Source organism: Pteropus vampyrus, unplaced genomic scaffold, assembly GCF_000151845.1.
Source record: "Pteropus vampyrus isolate Shadow unplaced genomic scaffold, Pvam_2.0 Scaffold313, whole genome shotgun sequence".
Classification (NCBI taxonomy): Eukaryota; Metazoa; Chordata; class Mammalia; order Chiroptera; family Pteropodidae; genus Pteropus; species Pteropus vampyrus.
Genome location: NW_011889094.1, coordinates 180,997 through 203,723, shown reverse-complemented (window position 1 = coordinate 203,723; position 22,727 = coordinate 180,997).

Below are 22,727 nucleotides of genomic sequence, written 5' to 3'. Positions count from 1 at the left end.
AGTTTTTCTCAGACGCTGTCCGCGGGCTTGGTGTTTGTTCCCAGGGCCGAGGTGACACGTCTGTGTGAGACTCGGAGGTGTGGCTTCGACAGCCCACGGGAGGCCAGCGCCGTCCCCATGTCCACCCCGCGTGTCCGGAGGACGGAGAGGCCTGTGGCCGCCCACTGCTTCCTGTCTGAGCCTCGGTTTCCTCGCCGCAAGGGAGACCTGAGGCAGTGCTCGCCTGGTGAGTCGCATCGAGAGAAGTCCCTACGGTGTCCAATGCCCAGGATCAAAGCGCCAACAAACGCGCGGTGCTGCGGGTCCCACGGGTCCCCCGAGTCCCCCGAGTCCCCCGAGGGGGTACGGCAGGGGCACACGGTGGCCCACATGTCCACAGCCGTCCAGTCCCCGCGATTCCCTCTCGTCAAGAGGAGCGACCTCTGCCCTTGTGTGTGTGTGTCGTCTCACACTGAAGGAGAGGCTTCACCTAAAAGTCACAGCGACGTGCACTGTGGACACGAGACAGACACGGGAGAGCTTGACCCACGCGTCCACCTGCTTATCGCCTGAATGCGGGTTGACTTAAAAAATAAGCTCCTTCCAACCAACAACGAAAAAAACGATCCATCTGCGTCAGTTGTAGGATGAGCTTCGGCTCAGGAGCCACTGGGCTTTTGCCGGCGCCTGGAGCGAGAAGCGACTGTCCCTTAGACCCGTCACAAACCCAGTTGCCTTTCCGCTCTTCAAAAAAAGGACCAAATTGCCAACGCAAAGGAATGCCCACACTTCGATACGGAGCTTCCCACCCCTCCTCTGCATCCCGTCTGCTCCGAGGTCCCTGCCGCCTCCTGAGGTCTGGCCCACGGCCCCCTTCCTGGGCACCCTCACCCTCTCACTGCGGTTTTAAAGATCTCGGGGCTGACCAAAGGCCCTTCGAAGTGATTCGACTACGCTGTCAGCAACATTAGTTGATTTCCCCGCGAAACTTCACCCAGACTAGATGCTGTAGTTCAATCTTTGCTGTCACCAAAAGCTGGGGGAAGATTTTGAAGTCTGTGAAACATGTCATGCAATGGAGTTTTATTTGAGGTAACAACAACGTGAAAATAGTTAATCAACTAATAAAGCATTCAAGAAAGATGGTGGCAATAAAAACGTACATTTGGAAGAAAAAGAGGTTCCACCCCAAGCAGAAGACTCATCAGAGGCGCCTGGACTGGCCATGGCCCCTCCCAGGCCCCTTCGTCCCCTCCTGTTCAAGCACTGCCAATTAGCTGGATTTAAAATTCAACCCATGCATTTTTTTATTCAAAGGAGACCATTTTCGTTTGAAGAGGAGCGGATTTAAAGCACAAATTCTCCCCTGCTGTGCCCTGATCAGCTATTGATTAGGGGAGGGCTGCCACCCTAAATCATCAATGCCAAATAATAGGCCTTCAGCCCGGAGGACTGAGAGCACTCGTTACAGGGAGAGCAAAGCCGGCCTTTTGTGGAGAACCAAAGGCCCCAGTCTCTCTGAGGAAAAGAAATGTTAATTGAAAAATTCCTTAAATAGGTGAACGCTCTGACGCAGCTTTACATAAAAGGTGTGAAATCACAATCAGAGGGCAGGGGAGACAGGGCCCTGCCCTTTGGGGGGGTCTCCGTGCCGGCGTGATTAACTTCCCATTCACAGGCCCCGGGCTGAGTCCTTTCAGCGAAAGGGCTGGTGACAGCTGGACCCGTGTGCATGGGGAAGTCTGAATTAATTGGCCCCTCGACAGGGAAAATTAAAACAAAGAAACTTCCTATGAGATGCAGAGAAACGGAGCCGGGCGGTTTACATAAATAACCCAGCGCGGAGGCGCCTGTTTTGTCAGTCAGCCACCTCAGAAAAACAGTCCTGTGGCCATCGTTAAAGATCCTCAGGTGACCCTTAAAATCGCATCTGGGAAGGTGACTGCATCCCCTCAGCATCTCCCTGGAGGCCACGTCCCCAGACAGGAGGTGGTGGGGTGTGACACCCTGCGAGCAGACCAGTGGGTGGGGCTTCGAGCTGGGGGCAGCTCAGGAACGCAGGGAGAGGGGACACGAGCCGGGAGGGAGGGCGACCGTGGCCAGCCATCTGCAGAGACAGGAGCCCGCCCTCTCCGCCATCCGTGTAGGCGCGGATACGAGCGTGGGGTACAGGGGTGCTGGCCCGGCGAGCGCTCCTGTCCTTCCTTTCCTTTCTCTGATCCCTACACTGTCCTCGCCGCAGTCCAGAGTTGGTAGAAAGAAAATACTTCAATTCTTTTTACATCAGCCAAAAAACCCACCAACAAAGAGGCTGAAGCCCCCCGGGGTGCCTGGGCGTCGACACTGGGTGCTGGGACAGCCCAGGTTCCAGACTCACCCTCCAGAGCGCGACGACGACGGGCTCCAGAAGGGCAGCGTGGGATGGTGGGGGCGGCGGGACGTGCCGCCAAGGCCCTGAGCCGCGGGAAATGGCCCGCGGCACGGACCCGGACCCAGACCCTCTGTGGCTTCCCGCTCCCTTGACGGCAGAACGCACGGGGGACGCAACGCGACAGAGTTAGCGCATGCTCGCCGACATCGGCAGTTACTGCAACGCGGTCATCAGCGTCGACGGCTGAGCGGGCAGCGGCCACAGCGTAGCCCTGCTGCCTGAGTCTGGCCCCTTCCCACCGCGCCGTAGGCGTCTTCGGCGTACGTCTGTCCTGCTGAAGACAAGTGAAATGCACGCTTGGGTGTTTTAAGTTAAAACTACGCTTCTCACTGACCAGGAAAGACTGGTTGGAACCAGGGCGGCTTCTTCCCCGCTGCCACCTCCAGGCCTGCAGAAGCGACCTGAGGTGACGTGGAGGTGCTAGTGGCCCGGCCAGCTATGGAAGGAGACCCCACGACAGAGCCGGCCACAGCAGAAACCACACAGCGCCTGCTGCCCTCCCCAGCAGGAGGGCCCGCAGCACCGAGCGGGAGCGGGGCGGCAGGGGCCAGAGGCCAGGAGGCCACGCGCCTGAGAGAACCACACGGGCTCTCGGCCATCTCGCAGGTGTGATGTTGCAGCTTTGACAAGATAGACGCCGGCTGCTCGAGCCTTCAGGGCCCTGCCCGGGGCTCGCTGAGGGTGTATGTGTCTGTGGGTGCGGGTTCCACAGGCCAAAGGAGAAACAAGGAGCATGACGGGGTCACCCCTGGGCCGTCCAGACCCACCTGCAGAGACGCAGTCGGTCCCGGGCCTTGCTCCTCAGGTGTGCATAGGATGGCCGGGGACACAGAAGCAGCCGTGTCGCCTCCTGCAAGAACAGCTGAAGGCTGGACGTGGCTGTCCGGTGGGCCCAGCTCCTCTCAGCCTGAAGAAGGGCGATGTGACCAGCTGGGCGCCGCCCTAGACACACAACCAGGCCCTGGGCAGGATACTCGACTCCTGCTGTCCAGAGCCCCCGTGCTTCGTGCCACCCTGTCGACCTGGCTCGGCTCGGATACCGCCGTCTCAGGGACCTGCTCCATGGCCGCAGGAACCACCGCCGCACTGCTCCATGAGGGACCCATGTCCTGCCTGGACCCGTGTCCCCACCAGCTCAGAGCCTGCTCACAGCAGCCTCACAGGCGGTAGCCGTGGAAGCCAGAGGGCCCACACCGGAGCCATGGGTACAGTCCCCTCTGCAAGCTCTGGCAGGACCACGCCCCTTGACGGGCCGGTGCCGGGGCTGACGCACCAGTTGGGTGGGTGGCTCTGCTCCAATGAGTCGCGTCTGCGTTTCACGTGGCCTGTAAACATTAAATGACAGAGCAGGGGAAAGTTCCTTTAAATGCTTCATGCTGTGCATCCTCCTATGGGAGTCCAGGGCCAGCTCCTCCAGACAGACTAGGGTCCCCTGGCCCCGATGCAGGAGCCGCCCAGACCCAGTTGTGCCCCCCAGGCCTGGAGGTTCCGAACGACAGCACCATTCACCCGCGATTCCCAGCCCTGAGGTCACGTGGTCCTGCTGGGTCTCGTCCTCCTGATAAACAAAGAAAGAGTCTCAACCTGAGCGAGGAGGACCCTGGTGTCACCAAGAGCCCCGAACGTGGCTCCAGGACAAGTGCTGGGCCCAGCTGGAGCAGGAGAGTCTCCCATATCCCCAAGTCGGAGCGAGACAGGCCCCTGTCACCTGGGACGCAGGGTCCCTCATTCCAGAGCAGCCGGCTCCGCAGGAGGAAACACACCTGGACAATGAGCACATTCTTCCACAGTCCAACTTCAGAAGCAATAAAGATGTAAATTAAAATTCACCAAATTTGCAAAATTTCTGAAGCCCCTATATTTAGTGTTAGCAAAGAGAGGGACCCACGGTTGCCGTGTACCGCTGGGGAATAAGCACGTGCGGAGGCTCACAGGGCAGTGAGGTCGTGCCGCAAGGAGGTGCCTGTGCCGCCGTAACCAGCAGTTCTGCTCCCCGAAACGTATCAGAGGGATAACCACAAATTCGTGCAACCAGTCCCATCCCAGGACACTCGCCAGATGTATTTTATAATAAAATATTTTATTTTATAATGATAAATAGATGTGACTTTAATGACCAACAGAAGAATTCAGTAAATAACTTTTGAACACCTATGCCGTGGGATCCTCTGCAGAGATTGTCAGATCGTACTGCTGAGTGTGTGCTGGCCCAGGAAGTGCCTGTCACGCTGCACGGCGGTGTGCGCGGGACACGGTATTACACCGGAGCTTGGGAACTGCTGGGAGGGTGACGTTCCATTGTTTTTGCCACAATGTTTAAAGCTAGTGACAACATGCACAACCCCGGTTTTGATAGAAACGTGCAGTATGACGCAGAGAGGGAGACTTGGCACTGGCCCTCAGCACTGCGGCAAACACGCCGAGCCACGTGTGCCCTCCTGTGCGCCACCGTGCTCCCGAGAGTCCCTGTCTCAATGAGCTACGAAGAGCCCCTGAGAAAGCCGCTGGAGCCAACCTTCCGTTCCCTGAGGTCATGCCGCTGAGCTTCCTGTCAGGACCCACAACTTCCAAGAGTGCCTCCTGGACACCGAGGACGGCACAGACAGGGGGACTGGAGCCACACACCCTCGCCAGCTGTGAGGAGGAGGCGGCCAACGCACCTGAGCTCCTGACAGGGGAGCAAACATTTGTCTTGGGATGAGAGCGCCCGACGTCGCACCACAGGCGACGTAGCAAACCAAACATACGAGGCTTTAATGTTTCACATTTGGAGTTGGCCCATGTCAACGATCTCAAGACACATTGAATTAACAAATATTCAGCATATGCTCTTTTTAAACTCTGCTAACTCTGAGGAGAGTCCTACAAGCCGATTGGGGGTCAGCCTGCCGGAGGGGGCGGAGGGCCTGAGCGCGAACTACAGCCACGGCGGTCAGCTCGGCGCTGCGTGGAGGCTTGAAGCCTCGAGCCCCAAAGGAACGGATGATTAATGCTGCCACCAAATGTGTGCCATACCTGACCCTGATCTCATCAAATCCTGCTGCCACCATCTGCTGTTTTTAATTCCTCTGCAATATTTGTGTTTGCTGCTCCCCGACAAAGGCGGGGGCGGGGAGCCCGTCCCTGCCTGGGGAGGTGCGGGCTGGCTGGTTGGCTGGGCCCCGGCCAGAAGGCATCTGTTGCTCCTAGTCCTGCAGCATCTGCTACTATTTCTCACTTTCCCGCACGCTGTGGGATATGGTTTCTCCCAAAGGTGGCCTTTCCATGCTCGCTGTCAATCCCGTCATTGTCCGCCCCGCCTGTTCCCACGGCGTGGCCCAGCGCCATGCTGCCCGCCTCTGCTGGCCGGCTGGCTGCGATCCACGATATTGTGCGATTGGCTCCGCATTAACCCTTCTCGACGCATCAGGACATTCAATTAAGCCCGGCAGGGAAGCAGATTGAGAGGGAGGGCCGTCTGGTGGGGAGGGGCAGCCGCTCCTCGGAAGCTGGAAAGTTTGCGGGGTAATAATGACAGCAGCCACCGAGCTGTCAAAATAGCTCCCTCGCAGAGAAACAGCCGCGCTGGAGGGCGGCTCTCTCCTCTCGCTCTCTCCCTAACTCAAAGTGCTGTTAAAGGGCGCATTGTTCTTCCCTGGTCCTCGGTTCGACTGTGATGAAATGTGTGTGTGAGCGATTATTTATGTGTCTGATCTCCGAACACCTCCTGCTAATGGGCTGCAGCCTGGCGCTCGACGCATCATGTCCCGAGCTGCCATCTCTCCTGACCTTCTGTCAAACCCCAAGCGCGTCCAGGGCTTCTGTCGGGGACTTTTAGAGGTGACGACTGTCCTCCAGGAAGCTACTTCTGACTGCGCCACTGCCCTTCACGGGCTCCGCAACCCTGCCGCCCGCAGTGCACCCCTGCTCCCTTGGGTGCTGTGAGCTCGACACTGTCCGGGACGGCAGGCAGCACGAGGGAGAGGCTGCTGGGACCCAGAAGTCCCCCGAGTCCCCGTGTGGTGGTTTTGTTTGTAGCACGAGAGGCCCCAAGGCCCGCGGTCGCTCTGCACGCGTGTGACGGTGCAGCAGGTCTGAGAACCTCGGGTCGGAGCCACGGGTCGTCCTGGGACAGACGACTTAGCACCAGCACCAGCGCCGTCCACCTGGCTGTCCTCACGCCCAGCGGACTGGCCGTTTGTAGAGGGCGGGGCGTTGCTCGGAGGCCCGCTGGGCTCCGGCTATGCATGAAGGTGACGCGGTTGCACCTTTGCCGGCGAGAGAAGCAGGCGCCGCAGCCATCCAGCCCCAGTCACCGCAGGACGTGGAAGAACAGCAAACCCGCACGCAGGACGCCCCACGAGGACAGAGCCCAGGCCAGGGCGGACGGAGCACTGGTGCATTCACACCTTCCTGGCTTGCGGAGGAGAAGGAGCTGCAGGCGTTGGAGGGGGGTCTCCCACCTGCTGAGCCCACCCAGCCCCACCAGCCTGGCTGTGTCATCCTGTGCCGGTCCCCATTCCAAGGTTTCTGGGAGCCCCATGAAGCCCCGGGGTGCCCGGCGGGTGGGGCAGTGGGTGTCCTCACAGTGTACGTGCCTGTCCTTTCCCAAGGTGGGGGCATGGGACACCAGATTTTATAACCAGCTTGTGCAACCACCTGTTACCACGTTACGAATCACAACGTGTTCAATCCCAGCTGGCACGTCATTGCCACACAAGACACAAGACCAATGCCCAGGCTCCCCAAAATCACACTGCTACCTGGGCCGGTGCGCACGGCCAGCAGCGCTCGCGGACACCTGCTGCGTGCGGCCTCTGCCCATACCCAGGGGAAACCGAGTGTCTGCGGAGGGAAACGCAGGATGGGGGAGGGTCCCGGGGGCATCTGTGACCCGCAGGGGAGACGCCCTGCGGCCGATGGGGCTGGGGGCACAGGTCACTCCTGTGCTGGGCACTTCCGAGCCTGTGCGGGACTCTGGGGCAGCGGCAGGGTGAATGTTGGCACCTGGCCCCCTGACGCTGCCTTCCCAGCCCACCAGGCCAGCTGCGAGTGGTTGGGGAGGGGCGAGGGGAGGTGAGGACTAGCGAGGTCTACAGCATTCTGGGCAGAAGGGTGCCACAGAGGAGCGGGATCTTCCAGGTCACACAGGAGATTTCAACAGGAGGTCCAGGAGCCAAACCATCAGTTGTCCCCCAGCTGTCGAAGACCTGGGTCCCCTCCCTGAGCCTGGCTGTGACTCCACCATCGGCGAGTGAGGTGGTTTCCCCCAGCCCCATTCACGAGAGTAATGACAGGATGTGCTTCGTGAGCCAAATCACCATGCGGTTGGAAGCAGAACCACCTCCAGACGAGGCTCCCAGAGCTGCAGGTTCATCCTGGACCCTGGAGCCCAGCCCGCTGCGGGCACACGGCCTCCATCCATCTGTACAAGTAAAGGAGGGGACGTCACCCCGGTCTACGCCCTGCACTCAGGCAAGGCTCGGGGCCTGCCTGGCGCACACCGCACGCAGGAGCACGGCTTTCTAAATCTCTCTCATGCAGCCAGGAGAGCCGTGTGGAAACTGGCAGGTTGGCAGGTGCCCCCCAGGGCATGCCAGAGCAGAGGACCTGTGTGGAGAGGCCACCACGGTGTGGCTTGTGGGTCTTTGTCTGGTGACCTTCTGGGAGACAGTGCCCGCCAAGCGTCCCCTCGTGTGGATCCGCCTCAGACCGTGCAGGAACAGACATGGAGACACTCGTACTAGCCCCAGGGGACAGCACAGACTCTGGTCCCTGGCAAGATCACGTTCACTGAAACCCGAACGAAAGGGCAGCCGGCATCTTGATTGCATGAACGCTGGCTGCACTCAGGGGGCACGGCCACCCTGGGAGGGTGGCAAAGTGGAGGCGACCCCAGTGGCAGCAGCGGGACCACCAAGGGATCTGCTTCCTTCCCTCCCACTTCTCCCTCGGGGAGCACCCCTGACCCTGCCCGGCCCCGGGCTCTGCTGAGGCCCCACCTGGAGTGTGACCGAATGTCTTGGCCTGTCTGGGGGTTCCCTCTCTCAGCTCCCGAGACCCTTCCCCTTGCCCACACTCTCCTCCGCGTTCCGGCCCCCAACCGGACTCAGCCTCCTGCTGCGGCCGTCCAGGCCACCCCCCACTCGGTCTCCTCGTGTCTCTCCTGGGGGGTGGGTAGGGGAAGGGAGGCAAAGGAGGCAGGGCAGCGGGGACAGGGCGGGGGGGAGCGCGTAAATGACTGCTGGTCTTCGTTCTGACTCCTCCACCCTACCCCACTCTAGCCAACCCCAGTCCCCAAAGTCAGGTCAGCACAGGTGACCGTGGCACAGGAGACAGGTCTGCCACACCAGCCCCTTAGGGGCTCCTTCTTCCCCAGCCGCCTGTCTGGGTGAGGGCTGGGGCAGCAGAGATGTGGGGTGTGCGGCTGGGTGTGTGGGACTGGGGATGCAGAGGCTGGGGTGTGGGCTGGGGGTGTAGGGCTGGGGGCTGCGGGCTGCGCCTCTAAGCCTGGAGGGAAGTGAGGAGGTACCCGGAATGGGCTCGGCCGATTTGAGCAGCGTGTGCCATGTTGACAGGGGCACTGCTGCTTGTGGTGACAGAGGGCTCTAGAGAGAGCCTTGCCCCACGGGCCCTCAGTAGGCCTGCTCCCTCCTTCCCCCTTCCTCTGGCATTAAAGACACAGCCAGCCCAGGGTGGGGAGTCTACGTCCCCGAAGGAGAAATATGGATGTCCCTCACTGCTGGGGCCCAGCAAGTACAGACACCCCGAAAACCCAGGCCGAATCTGGGCCCCCAGCCCGAGCTTCGTTTCTCGCCTGAAAGACAGAGTTGCCCACTGAAACCAGAGTATTCGATGATGGACATCGTCGGTGGCTCTTGGAGCAGCAACTAGGTGGGGAAATCGAGGCAGAGCCGAGCTGTCACGCTGGCCGCCAGCACAGAGGACGTGCCGCCCGCAGAAGGCCACGGCTGCGTGACGGCCAGCTTCCCCCGCCCCGTCACAGGACTGAGCCGCAGCCTGGGCGCGGTCGCATTGGAGGAGCCGCCTCCATGAAAGGCGGGACCTGCCGGCGCCCTGCGCCGCTCTGCACTCGGCAGCTTTCCCTCTGCGCCATGCGTGTCTCCGAGGGGCCGGCTGCAGGGGTGTGTTAAGGACGACTGTCATTCTTTGCTTCTCCGGGGCCATCGCGACGGAGCTCCAGGTGTGCGGGTGACTCCGCCCATCGCCTGTGGTCCTCATGGGAGGCCGTGCCCTGCTCTTCCTGGACAGGAGCGTGTCCCCCACTCAGGCAGGAGCCCTGGCTCTGGACACTCACATGAAGTGGGAGGACCTGGCCACCCCTGGGTCAGGTGGACCTGGGCCTCACCCAGCCTGAAGAACTGATCACTCCAAGGCCTGGCTGTGGCTCCGCAGAGCTTCTTCATTTCCCGATTAGAATTTATCTAAAGAAAAATAAGTTTTATTTACTTAACTTTTTTAAGTTCCTGTTGGGAGCACTTTAGTTTTAAAGAATAGTTGGGGGGGTTTGTAAGTGCAGGGGCCCGAGATGAAGCGCTGAGGACAGCAGGCCCACGAGGTGGCACGCAGAGGGCCAGGGCCGTGCCACTGCAGTCGGGGCGACCGTCTGGTGCGGGCTGTAAATCTGCAGCACAGATTTTGGCTAAGCTCCATCCCGTTTGTGGGCGTGACCGAAGTCATCCTCAGTGCATCCCAACGAGTGTGAAGGAAGTTCGTTTTGTAAGTGCAAGGCCGAACTGACGGACCTGAGGCCCAGGGAGACAGTGCTCTTCTAAGGCGTGTGGAGAGTCACCTACGTGAGGCTGGGAGCTCCGCTCCTCCCCAGCGACAGACCGACGACGCCCCCACAGAGGAGCGTGCGGGCGCCTGTGCACTGAGCCGCTTCCACGGGCCAAAGCGTCCATGGTAAACGAGGGAGAGGAAGGAAGACCGCGGTGCCCGCGTCACCCATGGATGCAGACGCTGGTCACGAGGCAGACTCGGAGCCCACAGGTGGCCCTGCACCTGCGGGGGCCCCGGCGTGTGTGGGGTGCTGTCGAGAGAGCGAGGCGTGTGCTGAATGACTGTCGGCAAGGGCTCCTCTTTGATTTCAAATAAGATTAAAGCGCAGCCGGGCCCCGCGGCCCATTCTATGAGCGTGACCGGGGACGGAGCGGCCTGGGGTCGGAGGCCCAGACTCCATTTCCACATCTTCCTCCGGCTCCCCGCACCGGGGGCCAAGTTGCCTGACACGCGGCACGGACTTCTCTTACTCAGAAGACAGGGCCATGGGATGACGGAGCTAAGAGCACGTGAATACTCGTCTGGGGCCAGACAAGAAGGTCGCCTGTCTGGTCTACACACGCAGGCCCCGGCACCACGGGCCCTGTGACAGGCGAGCGTCCAGACGGGGCGCCCCGCCCCACGACAGGCCCCGGCCCCCCTGCCGTCCACACAAGCCGGGATGCGCTGCCCTGAACCCATAGCATTCCCTAGGATCCATGCACTCCTCGATTTGGCCACATCCAGAAGAACCCAAGAAGTGCTGTGGTTCTGGTGCCCGCCAAGAGCTCACACCAAGTGATCCTCTGAGCAAAGGTCTGTGCGCTCCAGGACAGTCCTGGAAGGGACTCACACTGCCGGAGCCGGGGCAGCATGCAGGCCCAGGAAGACTGGGAATCTGGTGGCCCCTTGCCACTATCCCCGGAGAAGCACTGAGGTGACCTTGCAGTGCTGCTCGGGGACCTCACTTGGTACCTTGCCAGCCACGTGTGTCGAGCCAGCTGTGAGCCGGGCAGTCCTCGGCCGGCTCACGGCACTGCCGTTACTGCATAAGCTGCCCGGTGCATGATGCCGGCCGGCCCAGTGCTTGGGGCCTGGCGGGTGTCAGCGCCCAGGGTGGTGTCGAGAGGGCCTTTCCGAAGGCATTGGGCACGTTCCCACCGGCCTCATGCATGGAGGTCGGAGCCCACTATGCCAGAAGAGGCCGCGATCTGGCAAAGGAACCCTCGGACCAGTGGGAGGCCCAGACCCACGGTGCCCGCCCCCTCTGCCGCAGAGTGCCAGCTCCAGTGACTGCCCGACGTGACAGCGTCCCCTCAGGGCAGCACAGCACTTGGAGCAGACCCCCACCCTGACCCGGGCCCTCAGAAAGCACAGCCCTCTCCTGAAGTTGGGTTCATGACGGTGAGGGCGGCTTTGTCCTGGGGCCGCCAGGAGCAAGCAGCCTCCTCGTCACGCCTCACCCTTTCCTGAGCACCCACCAGCTCCCTTGTCCTCACAATTCTCCCTGGGAGACGCTTTAACCCAGATTCAGATCACGAGAGTGGAGTTGAGTTCTCATGGAGAGGCAGAGCCGGCCCCGCCCTCAGGTGACAGAAGTGGCTGAGCAGATGAGCACGGTTTGGAACAGCCTTTCCCTGCAAGTCACCGTAGCTTTGAAATCCTGACCCTCAGTCAGCTGTGTTGATTGGGGTTAGCAGGTGCCTCAAAGTTTCCATTAAAAGTGCCACTTGGCCTTACAGCCACTTGCTGGGAGCCCGGTGTGCAGGCCCGGTCCAGCTACACGGCCAATAACACTTTCAGGGAAGTTCCAGACGATGCGAGAGGCGAGGACCGGAGGTCAGGTCAGGGAGGTGGTCTGCCCGGAGCGCGAGCGCCTGCCTGGGCCTCTCCGAGACAGCTCGGTCTGGGGTGCCCTGGGGTCAGGCCACGGGCCTCGCGCCCCAGTGCCTAGGTGTCTGCACCCGTGGGGCCCACTCGCCATCATCCAGAGCCCAGGGCACCCAGGAGCTCCGCATGAGGCCCTCCACCTCTGAGGCCAGCGAGAGTCCTGGCCAGACCTGGCTGCTGAGTGGCGGCGACGCAGTGGCCGGGCCGACAGGCACGAGTCCGTCCACGCCTCGACCCACCGCATGTAAACAGCCCTCCTACCGGCAGAGTCCGTCCCTCCTCGCTGGTGGCTGCGGAGGTCAGAGCTGCATGGCGGCCGCCTCACGAGCACCGCCGGGAATGGGGCTCCCCGCCTGACCCCAAGGAAGGTCACCGGTGCCAGTGTGAGTGCTCGTGTGCCACGGCTGTGCCAGAAGCAGAGGGGCAGCTGCAGAGACACGGCGGCCCTGGAGGAGCCACGTGGGGACGGCCGGCCACACAGGGCAAGAGCCGCTAGGGGGCTGGGTAAGGAAGGCTTCCTGGAGGAGGTGACGGTGAGCTGTGCCTTGCAGGATGAGGAGGGGTTTTCCACGAGGAGCACGATGTGTTCGGATGCGACCAGGAACAGAGTCACCATGAGTGCAGTCGGCCTGACGGGGATGGACAGGAGTGGACGGGGCAGGTCTACGCAGCCCAGGCCGGGCTGTGCTGTGGCCATGTCCCCAAGGACTCTGAGTGGAAGACACCTGCCCAGCGCAGTAGGTCACCTTTACCTGCGCTCCCTGTGGGGACAGCAGAGGGCCACGGTTCTCAGGCAGACTCGATGGCACCTGCCACGCGCCTCGGCAGCACCCTGCACCACCCTCAGCGCTCGGAGGGCAACAGGCTCCTCACGAAAGCCTGTGCTCCTGAAACCACTGAATGTTCTTAAACACTTAAACACGCTCTAACTTGGAGACACTGTACCCAAAATAGTAAACTGCAACTCTCCGAAATACTTTAGGTCACGCTTTTTAGCTTCTTACTAACTTGCCACAGCCTTCCACCGACTGTCAGAAATACCACGGTTTGGCCACACTCACCCCTCAAAGCGAGCCCTCCGCCATGCGGACGGGCACAGACGCCGAGGGCCACCCGCTCAGCTCCCGGCCCAGACACCACACGGAGCTCACGGTCAGGAAGCGGGGGCCGGGCTGCGCTGGGACCTCAGCAACGGCAGGACTGGACGGGCAGGAGCCGTGAGGGCGCCGTGGCGGCTCTGCCCTCCGTTTCCCTCCCGCGCCATCCTCAGGCCATGGGTTCCCAGAGCTTCCATCCCCCCGCTGAGCACTGCGGGCGCCTGTGGGAGACACCCCCCCCCTTCAGCAGAGCCAAGCGCCCCCCTGCAATCCCGCCGAAACCAGTCGGGGGCAGGGAGCCAAGTGGCCCCAAGAACAGAAGGTTCCCCGGGAGCAGCAGAGGAGGGGCTGTTGGCACCAGGAAGCTCCTCGCCGGGGCCTCCACCGCTGAAGGCCAAGGCTGGCCACCCCGACCAGACACCTCGACACCCCAGGTTCCCCCCATGGCAGGCCCTGTGCCCTGGGCTCCTCCGTCTCCAGGTCTCTCTCCTCTGTCCCTCCCTGTCCCTGTCCCTCCCTGTCCCTGTCTCTCTCTGTCTCTGTCTCTGTCCCCCACCCCCCGAACTCGTGCTCTGGAAGAGGAGGCGTCGCTGGACTGAGACTGGAGTTCGGCTCTCACCAACCCACCCTGTGCCTCGGGCACGTCCCTTGACCCCTGGGTCCCTCACGTGGGAACCTCTGCCTTCCTTGTAAGTTTGCTGTGAGTACTGAATACATCGGCAGCCGTCCTGGTCACAGCCGCGGTTCCTGTCTGTCCTAAAGCCGCTCTTTGTAGACTCAGGTAAGAGCTGACATCCCCAGAACTGAGAGCAAGGCTCCCTGCCACTTCAAGAAGGGACTGGCCCCCCCATCCCATGTCCAGAGGACACGTGGAGGACGAGCCTCAGGCTGGCAGAGGCAGCTCCCCGGAGGGGGCGGCCGCCGTGAATTGGCCAGCCGGCACCTCTCTCTCAGAGCCCTCAACCGCTTGCCGTTCTGCCCACAGCTAGGGCTTCTTGTCTGCACAGTGTCCCTGAAAAGTGACAGACAGACTGTGACATAGGGAAGTCACTCCCTGGAAATAGTTCAGCTGCTTCAGAGAGAAGAAGCTTCTGAAGCTCAAGTTAAGCCTGAGTCAGTGGCAGATGCCAAAAATATCTCACCTTCTGTGACTGTAAATCAGATCCCTCAGGCTCTCCAGAGCGGCACAGGACACTGTCACCTGTTCCACTCGGCCACGCTCACTCTAGCCCTGGGGGTCAGTGCCAGGCTCTGTGCTCTGGGCCATCTCTTCACCAAATGCAGCTTCATAGAGGCCCTTGGGAGAGTGACCAGACGTAGCAGACAAAAACACAGGACATCCGGTTAAATTTGAATTTAAGTAAAACGATTTTTTTATCTTAAGTTTGTTTCATCAGTATTTGAGATTCATAGTAAAAAATGATTTGTGGTTTATCCGAATCAAGTTTAATGGAGCATCCTGCCTCTGTCTGGCCGCCCTGCCCTGCAGGCCTTTGTAAATAGACTCGTCAGCCCAGTGGGGAGACATAATGATGTCACAAGGGCCCCAGGTCCCTCAGACACGGTGACGCGTTTACCTTCAGCAGACGTTAACACTGCACTGTTTGTAGAGAGTGGCAGAGCTCGTGCCTAAAAGATTTACTGTCTAAACCGGAATGACACAGACCAAGGCGAAAACCCAGGACAGGGACAGTCCCGAGGACTACGTAAAACGGGAGGGCGGGGGGCGGTGTGCAATGAACAGGCTCATTCAAGCGACAGTGGGAATGATTTGAAGGGGCCAACTTGCTTCGATGGCACCAGGTGACCAAAAGCTACACACATGGCACTGTCCCAACAAAAGATGTCCACTCAAGGAGGCCACTTGCAGGTGTGGTCAAGCCCTCAGCCCTGTCCTTCCTGAGGCTGCGGGACATGGCCCTCCACGCCAAGAGCCTTCCCCATAGGCCTAGGACGCCCAGCTGCCATCAGCTTCCCTCAAACACAGCAGATGGCTTGTCACCGGGCCACGCTGCCAGCGCGCCCTGTCCCAGCCTCCCCGGCCGGCACGTCCGGGTCCCGCCCCCTGGGTGTGGGAGGCGGTGCAGGAGGGAGTCCCAGGCTCGCGTGCTTAACTGAGACCGGCAGCCACGAAAATGCCACTGTCCTGACGCTGTCACACCCGACAGACTTCTAGACCCGCTGTCTCTGAGGAAGCACTTCATGCGGGAGACTGATACCTGCAGGAGTCACAATATCTGTCAGGGACAGAGGGTCCCTCACCCCGGTACGTGGCTGCCCACGTGCCCGGAAGTGCCCCATGATGGCGACCTGAACTCAGCGGGGATCGCCCCCGTGACGGCGCTCGTGCTTCCTGAATTTCACCGGGGGAGAAAGGGTGCTCCGACTTCGGGGGCAGCACATGGTCGCCCCTTCAGGGTCGTAAAACAGCCGGGCAGACACCGTCCCCGACAGATGTCCCCGTTCCCATCAGCGACTCGGGCTGGGAGAGCTGCCTGAAGTCACGATAACCCAGCCTGGAGTCACCCCCGTCACCAGCAGTCACCGGAACCGCCGGCCGGTCCTTCGCTTTCACTCTTCCAGTCTGGAAAGTCTGAGGAAGCCCGTCACTTCCTGACCATCCCCGTCAGCCATGAAACGACCCCCCGGCTGGCTTCCGCCCCACGGCCACCGAGTCTGCCTGGGGCGCAGTTGGGACACAGTCCTGGGGAGCTGACCCTCCCCGTGCCCTCTACTCGGCTGTGAGCGCGGCTCTGTCTGCATGGGACTCTGCCTCTGTCCACCGCCAGCTGTCGGTCGTGAGTGTCGGGGACGGTGGCGGGGCCGGTGGGGGGACGGTGGCGGGGACGGTGGGGGGGACGGTGGCGGGGCCGGTGGCGGGACGGTGGTGGGGACGGTGGCGGGACGGCCATGGAGATGCTGGGGGCAGGAGGAGGGAGACTAGACTCTCAGGCGAGGTCCCTTCTGTGTTGCTAACTGTAACCAACCAAGGCCCACAGCCCGACACGTTGCGACAGCAGCATGGCACCCGCCCAGCTCACCTGCGATGCGTGTGGCGCGGTGTCCTCAGCCACCTAAACGGCAGGAAGCCACCAGCTCCTACGACACAGGTGCAGACTTGGCAGGACAAGTTCCCAGGTGATGTGAGCTCATGGGGACCCCGCCGACCCGCACACCTGCTCCTGGCACACGACACCCATCACCTGACCAATCACCTGACACGCGTGCTGACGCGATTTCTTCCTTTGTGGGAGAAACCCACTGTGGTCTAGAATCGCTGGTCCCATCCACTAAGATTCTGGCCCCGAGGACACACTGGCTCCGGAGAAGAGAGAAGTGAGCAGCAAGAGTCGCTTCCCCGGTCCCCTGCCCGCCTCCTCTGCCTGGCCCTCCCTTCTCGTGCGTGTCTCTCTGCGCGGAGCGTGTGCCGGACGCCTCCGCGCCCCTCGCCCAGGCCGTCAGACATCACAGAGCTTCCACCACAATATTAGGTGCAGACAGCAGACGGCGACACACTCACTTGTAGTGATTTTGTCCAACTGGAAGTCCAGCTCCGAGCCGTCAGCTGCTCCCGTCCGTCCTGGGTCCAGGGCCCCGAGGCCCTGTAAGCACAGACCAGAAGGTCCAGTTCACCACAGATGTGGCAAAAATAAGACCTCATGGCAATGTGTGACCAAATCAAAATAGAATTTCTTTTTTTGGTTCGTTGCTGCCACACAAAGACCTCTCTTCAGAATCAGCCGAGACGGGTGCCCAGCAGCCCTCGCCCTGCCCTCCCCCTACCTCTCAGAGTTCAGGAAGGACAGTCTGTGCGGTGTCGGCCAGCGTAACACTCCACCGGCCTGTAGGGGCTGAAAAAAGGACCCTTTTCCTCCTACCTACCTGCTAAGTTCTTCTAGCCGGGCTAACGATCAAATTAACAGAGACGGACCAACCAGAGAAAGTTGAACTTCACCGCATGCGCACGGGGAGCTCACCGACAGCGAGGGGCATTGGGTCTGTGTGACACTCGGGACAAAGGCGAGAGGCGGGGAGTCGGGGCCTTGGACCTCGGAAGTGAGATGGCGACGGACAGGGAGCTGAGGACGAGTGGGCGCACGTGGCAGGAACGTTCGTGCTGGGCAGCTGGAGACGACGGGGCCGGGGCAGCTGGCCACCAGGCCCCCGTATGACAGCCCCGTCCCCAGGATGGACAGACATGTCGGACCCCTTCCCGGAGCAGATCTTTCCCTCCAGACCGCTGAGGCATGGTGGGGGCGTCGAAGGTTTTCCTGAGTCTTTTCTTAATCACCAGCTTAAAGTCAATATCCCGGAAGCAAAGCTTTCGGTCCCTTTGTTTCCGGAGGTGCCTGCCACTGGGGAAGGCTGCGCCGTGGCCTGGCCCACGCGCGTCTGCGAGCACGGCGGGCATTCCGAGGCCCACGCGGGCTCCCGCCCGGCAGTGTCCAACACGCCCGCCAATGGGCAGCATGGACGGCCCGTGACTCCGAGGGGTCTGGCTGGGCGGGGCCACCACTGCGTCCTGCGTCTTCCTGGGAGCTCGCCACCACCTGGGCCAGGACTCAGGCCCAGGCAGAATGGGGCTCCTTCCCCTGGAGGCCCTGAGGATTCACACTGTGAATGAGTCGACGTCACTGCATGAGTTGATGTCACTTACCCCACGGTGACACGGAGGAGGAAGAACTGTCGCCCTTCTTCATCGAATGGGGAAACGGAGGCTCTAAGCACTTAACAAACCTCGTGAAGGCAACCCAGCCCGTGAACCACGTCCAGCGCCCAGCCCCCGCCACCGCCATCCCCAGAAGTCTGGGCCCAGCGGGTCCATGCCCGAGCCCCAAGAGACAGAAAGCTTGGACCGCATCGGTGTCTCCAGACCACGGTGGTTCCACGGTCCCCGGCACCTTCCCTGCTGTGGAAGCTGGCCGCCCCCGCAAGGGCAATGGCCACCATTCTCTCCCATCTCGCCGTTCGTGGCCTCCTCGGCAAGCCACCAGAGAAGAGACAGGAAGTCCTCGAGGAGGAGCCGTTCCTCCTCGGGAGGAACTGGGTCCTGCAGCCATTGTCTCCTTTGGAAGCAAAGCACCTGCTTCATACGCGGCTTTAAAGCATTTATTATATTTCCCAGTACGCTCATTGTTGAAAATCTTTTAATTACAGAGAAAAAAAACAAAAAACAGAAGAAAACAAATGTCTAGGCAACTTGCCTGAACCATGCAAAGCCATAGCCAGCCAAGAGCTGTGGGCCAACCGCCAACTCTGAAGCTGCAGGCAGAGGCGGGGGTCCCACAGGGTGCAGGCCAAGCTGGTCTCCCAGCCCCTGGGACCAGCTGCAGCAAACGGACAGGTCTGCATTGGGATCCACCACGACGCCCGGGGCCGGCCACTCCCCACGAGGAGTTTGCATGTCCCAGAGCCCGCGACCTGGGTGACCTTTGAGAAACTGTGTGGGCGTGGGGATGGCCGGCAGACGTTCCTGGCTCGCAATTAGTCGTGGGCAGTGGCTTTCGTGGGTCCGGCTTCCTCAGCGCTGTGGGGCACGAAGCTTATCTGGGGAGTCCCTAGGCGTCCCCAAGCTCCGGGGCCCAGCGAGGCTCTGCAGTGAGTAAACGTAAACCTGGCACTGGCAGTTTGCGCCCTGGGCACCGTGTCCTCCGCCCCCAACCCCAGGAGGCTGAGCACGGCCACGGGGCCTCCTGACTGCCCTCGAGCAGATCCGCGAGGTCGCCCGCAGTGCTCGTCAGAGACGGGCCAGGCCGTCGCGGGAACCCCAGCCAGCACCCGGCCAGCACCCAGCCAGCACCTGGCCTGCACAGACCAGCCAAGGCAGGGTCTTCTCTGTACACTGGTCACCCAACACTCAGCAGCTGCTCTGCGTGGCAATTAAATATGCCTTTGATCAACAAAATGGTAAAACATGTCAAAGTGAAAGTGAGCACAGGCTCTATGGGAAAACAGAAAAAGAGATCTTTGATGGTAAAAAGATCGAGACGATCACTGTTCTTGGTGAATCCTGACGACCCTGGGCGGCTGGAGGGGCGACTGCAGCATCAGCCTGTGGCAGGTCAGCCGATCAGCAGGGAACCATTAATATTCAATTCAATAAAGGTGGAGTGAAAATTATAACCCTGACGAGGACGCGGGTGGGTGAGGCCGTTGGCCACCATGTCACCGGAGCAGGGAGAACTCTCATCAGTTCAGTGCCTCACGGGGGATTAAGCCGCCTCCTGAACTGTTCTCGAGAGCCGTGCAGCAACATGGAAATTGCTAACACAATGTCGGAAAAAAAAAAAGTAGCAGGATGTAAAATTGCCCATCGACTGATTGCGGCTTTGCAAACAGCACACGTAGGAGGAGACGTGGGAGGAGCGGAGAGGCCAGGGGCCGGGGCTGAGGTTGTCTCTCCAAAGTTCCTACAGCCTGGCTTTATCAGTGTAGAATTTCAAACTAAAATCGCTTCTCACAGCAAAAAGAGTTGGGATTTTCCCTCTTGGGAGTGTTAAGAGACAGATCCAAGCCCCCCGTGCCTGTGCCTATGGGGGGCTGAACCGGGCCCCACACCCACGCCAGCACCTACGGGGGTCGAGCGAGCAGGCGGGGGGCCGTGGGGGCTGTGGAGCCCCGCGTGGCCTCAGAGGTGCCACCAGCGCCTAGCAAAACTCCTCCGGCTGGACCAGAGCCACGCAGGCTCTGCGTGTCCGGCACACACACGTGCAGGCCCGGCCCACTGGAGAGTCAGGCCTGAGAAGACGACCCTCCCGTCCCAGGGCAGAGCCCCTTCGTCTCCGCCGCCCCCGTCTGCCGCACACTGGCCCGTCGCAGGAGGCTATGTTTTCGGAGAAGCTCCAGGTCAGCAGCACGTCGCGATGCCGGCGCCATGGCCTGGGCAGCAGCAAACCTTCCAGACTTGCTGCGAGGCCTGGACAACGCCAGGCCAGGGCTCGCTGGCACTCGTGTGCCCGTCCTCCTCGCCGCCATGGCCCCGGCTGCCGTGGACCACTCAGGTCAGACGCGTGGGCAGCACCTGAGAGCTCCGTTCACATTCGCTGATCGTCTGTAACGATCTGTTGACATCCATCGGAAACAGGGAAAGCGCGTTCTGGATGGACAGCCACAACGCAGGCGTCCAAGGCTAACGCGGCCGCTCGCCCGCTCCGGGCCCTGGGCCCGGCCACCTCACCTCCCGGGCTTCTGCTCCTTGCGGCTCCCACACTGTCTCGTTCTGTTCTCTGCGGAGTCGTGAGGAAGAACTGGGATTTTTTTCAGTGATCTGAACCAAGTTGTGTGACACCCATCAGACACACACAGGACACACGGGGCCCTTTTAGACGCCCACAGAGGAGGCTGGCAACGGGGTGTGTGGGGGCCAGAGGCCAGGGCGGCCGAGGGAAGCGGATGGCCACCACCCACGGTCACGGGCGGAGCGGCACTGAGGAAGGGAGCCAAATGCCGCTTCTCACCCCTGCACCGGCCTGTCTGCTGAGCCACCTGCCGCGAACAGCTGCCCAGCTGCCGCGTGCCCAGGTCCCTCACTTGGGAAGTGTGGTTTCGTTTTAGCTGGCCTTCTCCCTTGAAATCAGGGCTTTGGAACTGGGCTTGTGCAGAAGCCCGAGCTCCCTGCGTTTGCTAAGCACCTGCTGGCTCTCCTGCCCGTGCCGACGCCACAGAACTGCTTCCCACGCGTTCGCATCCTGAGGTTTCCGCTCTCTGCTGAACGGGCCTGTGTTCCGGGGACGGACTGACCCACGGGGCATCCCCTCTCACAGACGTCCACACGGCCGCCCTGGCACCGCATGGCGCTCACGACTCCCGAACACAGAGATCTGAGAGGCAGGTAACTGTGACATACGGGGTGGCCCCGGTGCCACCTAGAACCCCGGGATTCGATCCAGGAACTGAGAGCACCAGGAGCTTTAGAGAACAGCTGATCTTGACCTTGGTTTCCCCACCCACGAAGGAGAGGCTGGAAGAGGAGCCCCGGGCCCCCCGGCCCTCTGAGCTGGGGCATGCTGGCCTCTGTCCACGAAGGCTGTCCGTACGGCCTCTGGAGTGAATTCACATCGCGTGCCTGCACCCTGGGGCCAGTGGCCACCGTGGGGAAGGTGCCCACCCTCTGAAAGGGGACCCACCAGTCTGGGACCACCGCAGCCCCGAGCAGCCCCTCTGGAACTGGCCCATTTCATTAGCATTCCTGGGGAGTCGGGCAAAGAAGACTTGACGACTTCAGGAAGAAACATCCACAGTGATAATTAGTGCATTTACTTGACACTGTTCACGTTTTAAAAACTGAAAGCCTCGCTCCCCCAGCACGCAAGTGGTTAGGGGGACGGGCCGGAGGAGGCCGGAGGGGTGTCGGGAGCCAGGTGACACCACAGCCCAGCAGGTGGGGACAAAAGGGCCTTGCGGGCCCCTGGCATCCTCCACCTCAGCAAACTCCTGGCAGAGGCCCACGGGGGAAGTCGGAGTCCAGAGCTCGGGGTGTGGAAGCAACTGTCCCTCTGCTGTTCGACCTGAGCCGCGCCCCGTCCCTGCCCAGTTATGTGGCTGGTGCTTTGGTCAACGCGATCACTTTCCTTTTTGTTTTTCGAAGAGGTCAGAGGTTGGGGGCTGGAGGCTGAAGGGGCCTTGGCGTGAAGAGACCAGGGATTCCGAGATGTAGTTTCTTGGAAAACACCCCAGGAAAAAAACGCTTCTGTCACAAAATGTCAATGTTGACCAGATGTCGTTGGCTTTTTTTTTTTTTTTGCATGTGTCCCTTAACAGCTGGCAAGAATATCAGCTCAAATTGTTCACCACCAACTTTCTGTTTGTCTCCAGATAAAGGGATTTAAAATCCTATTTGTCAGGAAGGGATGGCCAAAACTGCGGAATGGATTTTTCCAGACCAAAAGAAAGTTAACCTCCTTCTCCCTAACTCCTAGACGGGGTCGTGAGGGGCAGGAAGCTGGAGGCAGGGGCTCTGGGACTCAGTGCAGCTCAGCCTCGTCCTGGGTCACGGGCGGCCCCTGCGCCACACGCCTGGGGCCGGTCTCCAGCAGCCCTGGTCTTATTGCCCTCCTGGGAAGCAGGGCCGTGGTCCGTGCCGCCCAGCCCTGTGTCTCCTGGTGTGAGCCCAACCCCTCCCGTTCCCCCTGCTCTGTCTGTCAGCACTTGGCGTCTCGTCTGGAATGCTCCATCCCACAGCGGCTCACGGGGACTGTCCCGGCGTCTGCCCTGTCCCGCGAAGGCGGCACAGCGTGGCTTTTGGGAATGCTGTTCGATACTTTCTACCCCCTGGCACTGTGAACAGGTATGCTTTCTAAAAAGTCGCGTGATCGATAGTGATGGAGGGGTCCACGTGGCCTGCACGCTGTCCGTCTGCGCCCAGGCCATCAGACTGTGGTCTTATTTGGAAATGGGGCCTTTGCAGATCGTCGAGAGTGGAGGCAAGGTCGCCTGGAGTGGGGGGACCAGCGTCCTCGGAGCGGGAGGACACGACACCCAGGGACACGGACGGGCGGTGCGGCCCAGGCCGAAGCCCAGTCACCTCCTGCGGGTTAGGACGCCACAGACGAGCCGCCGGCACCGCGAAC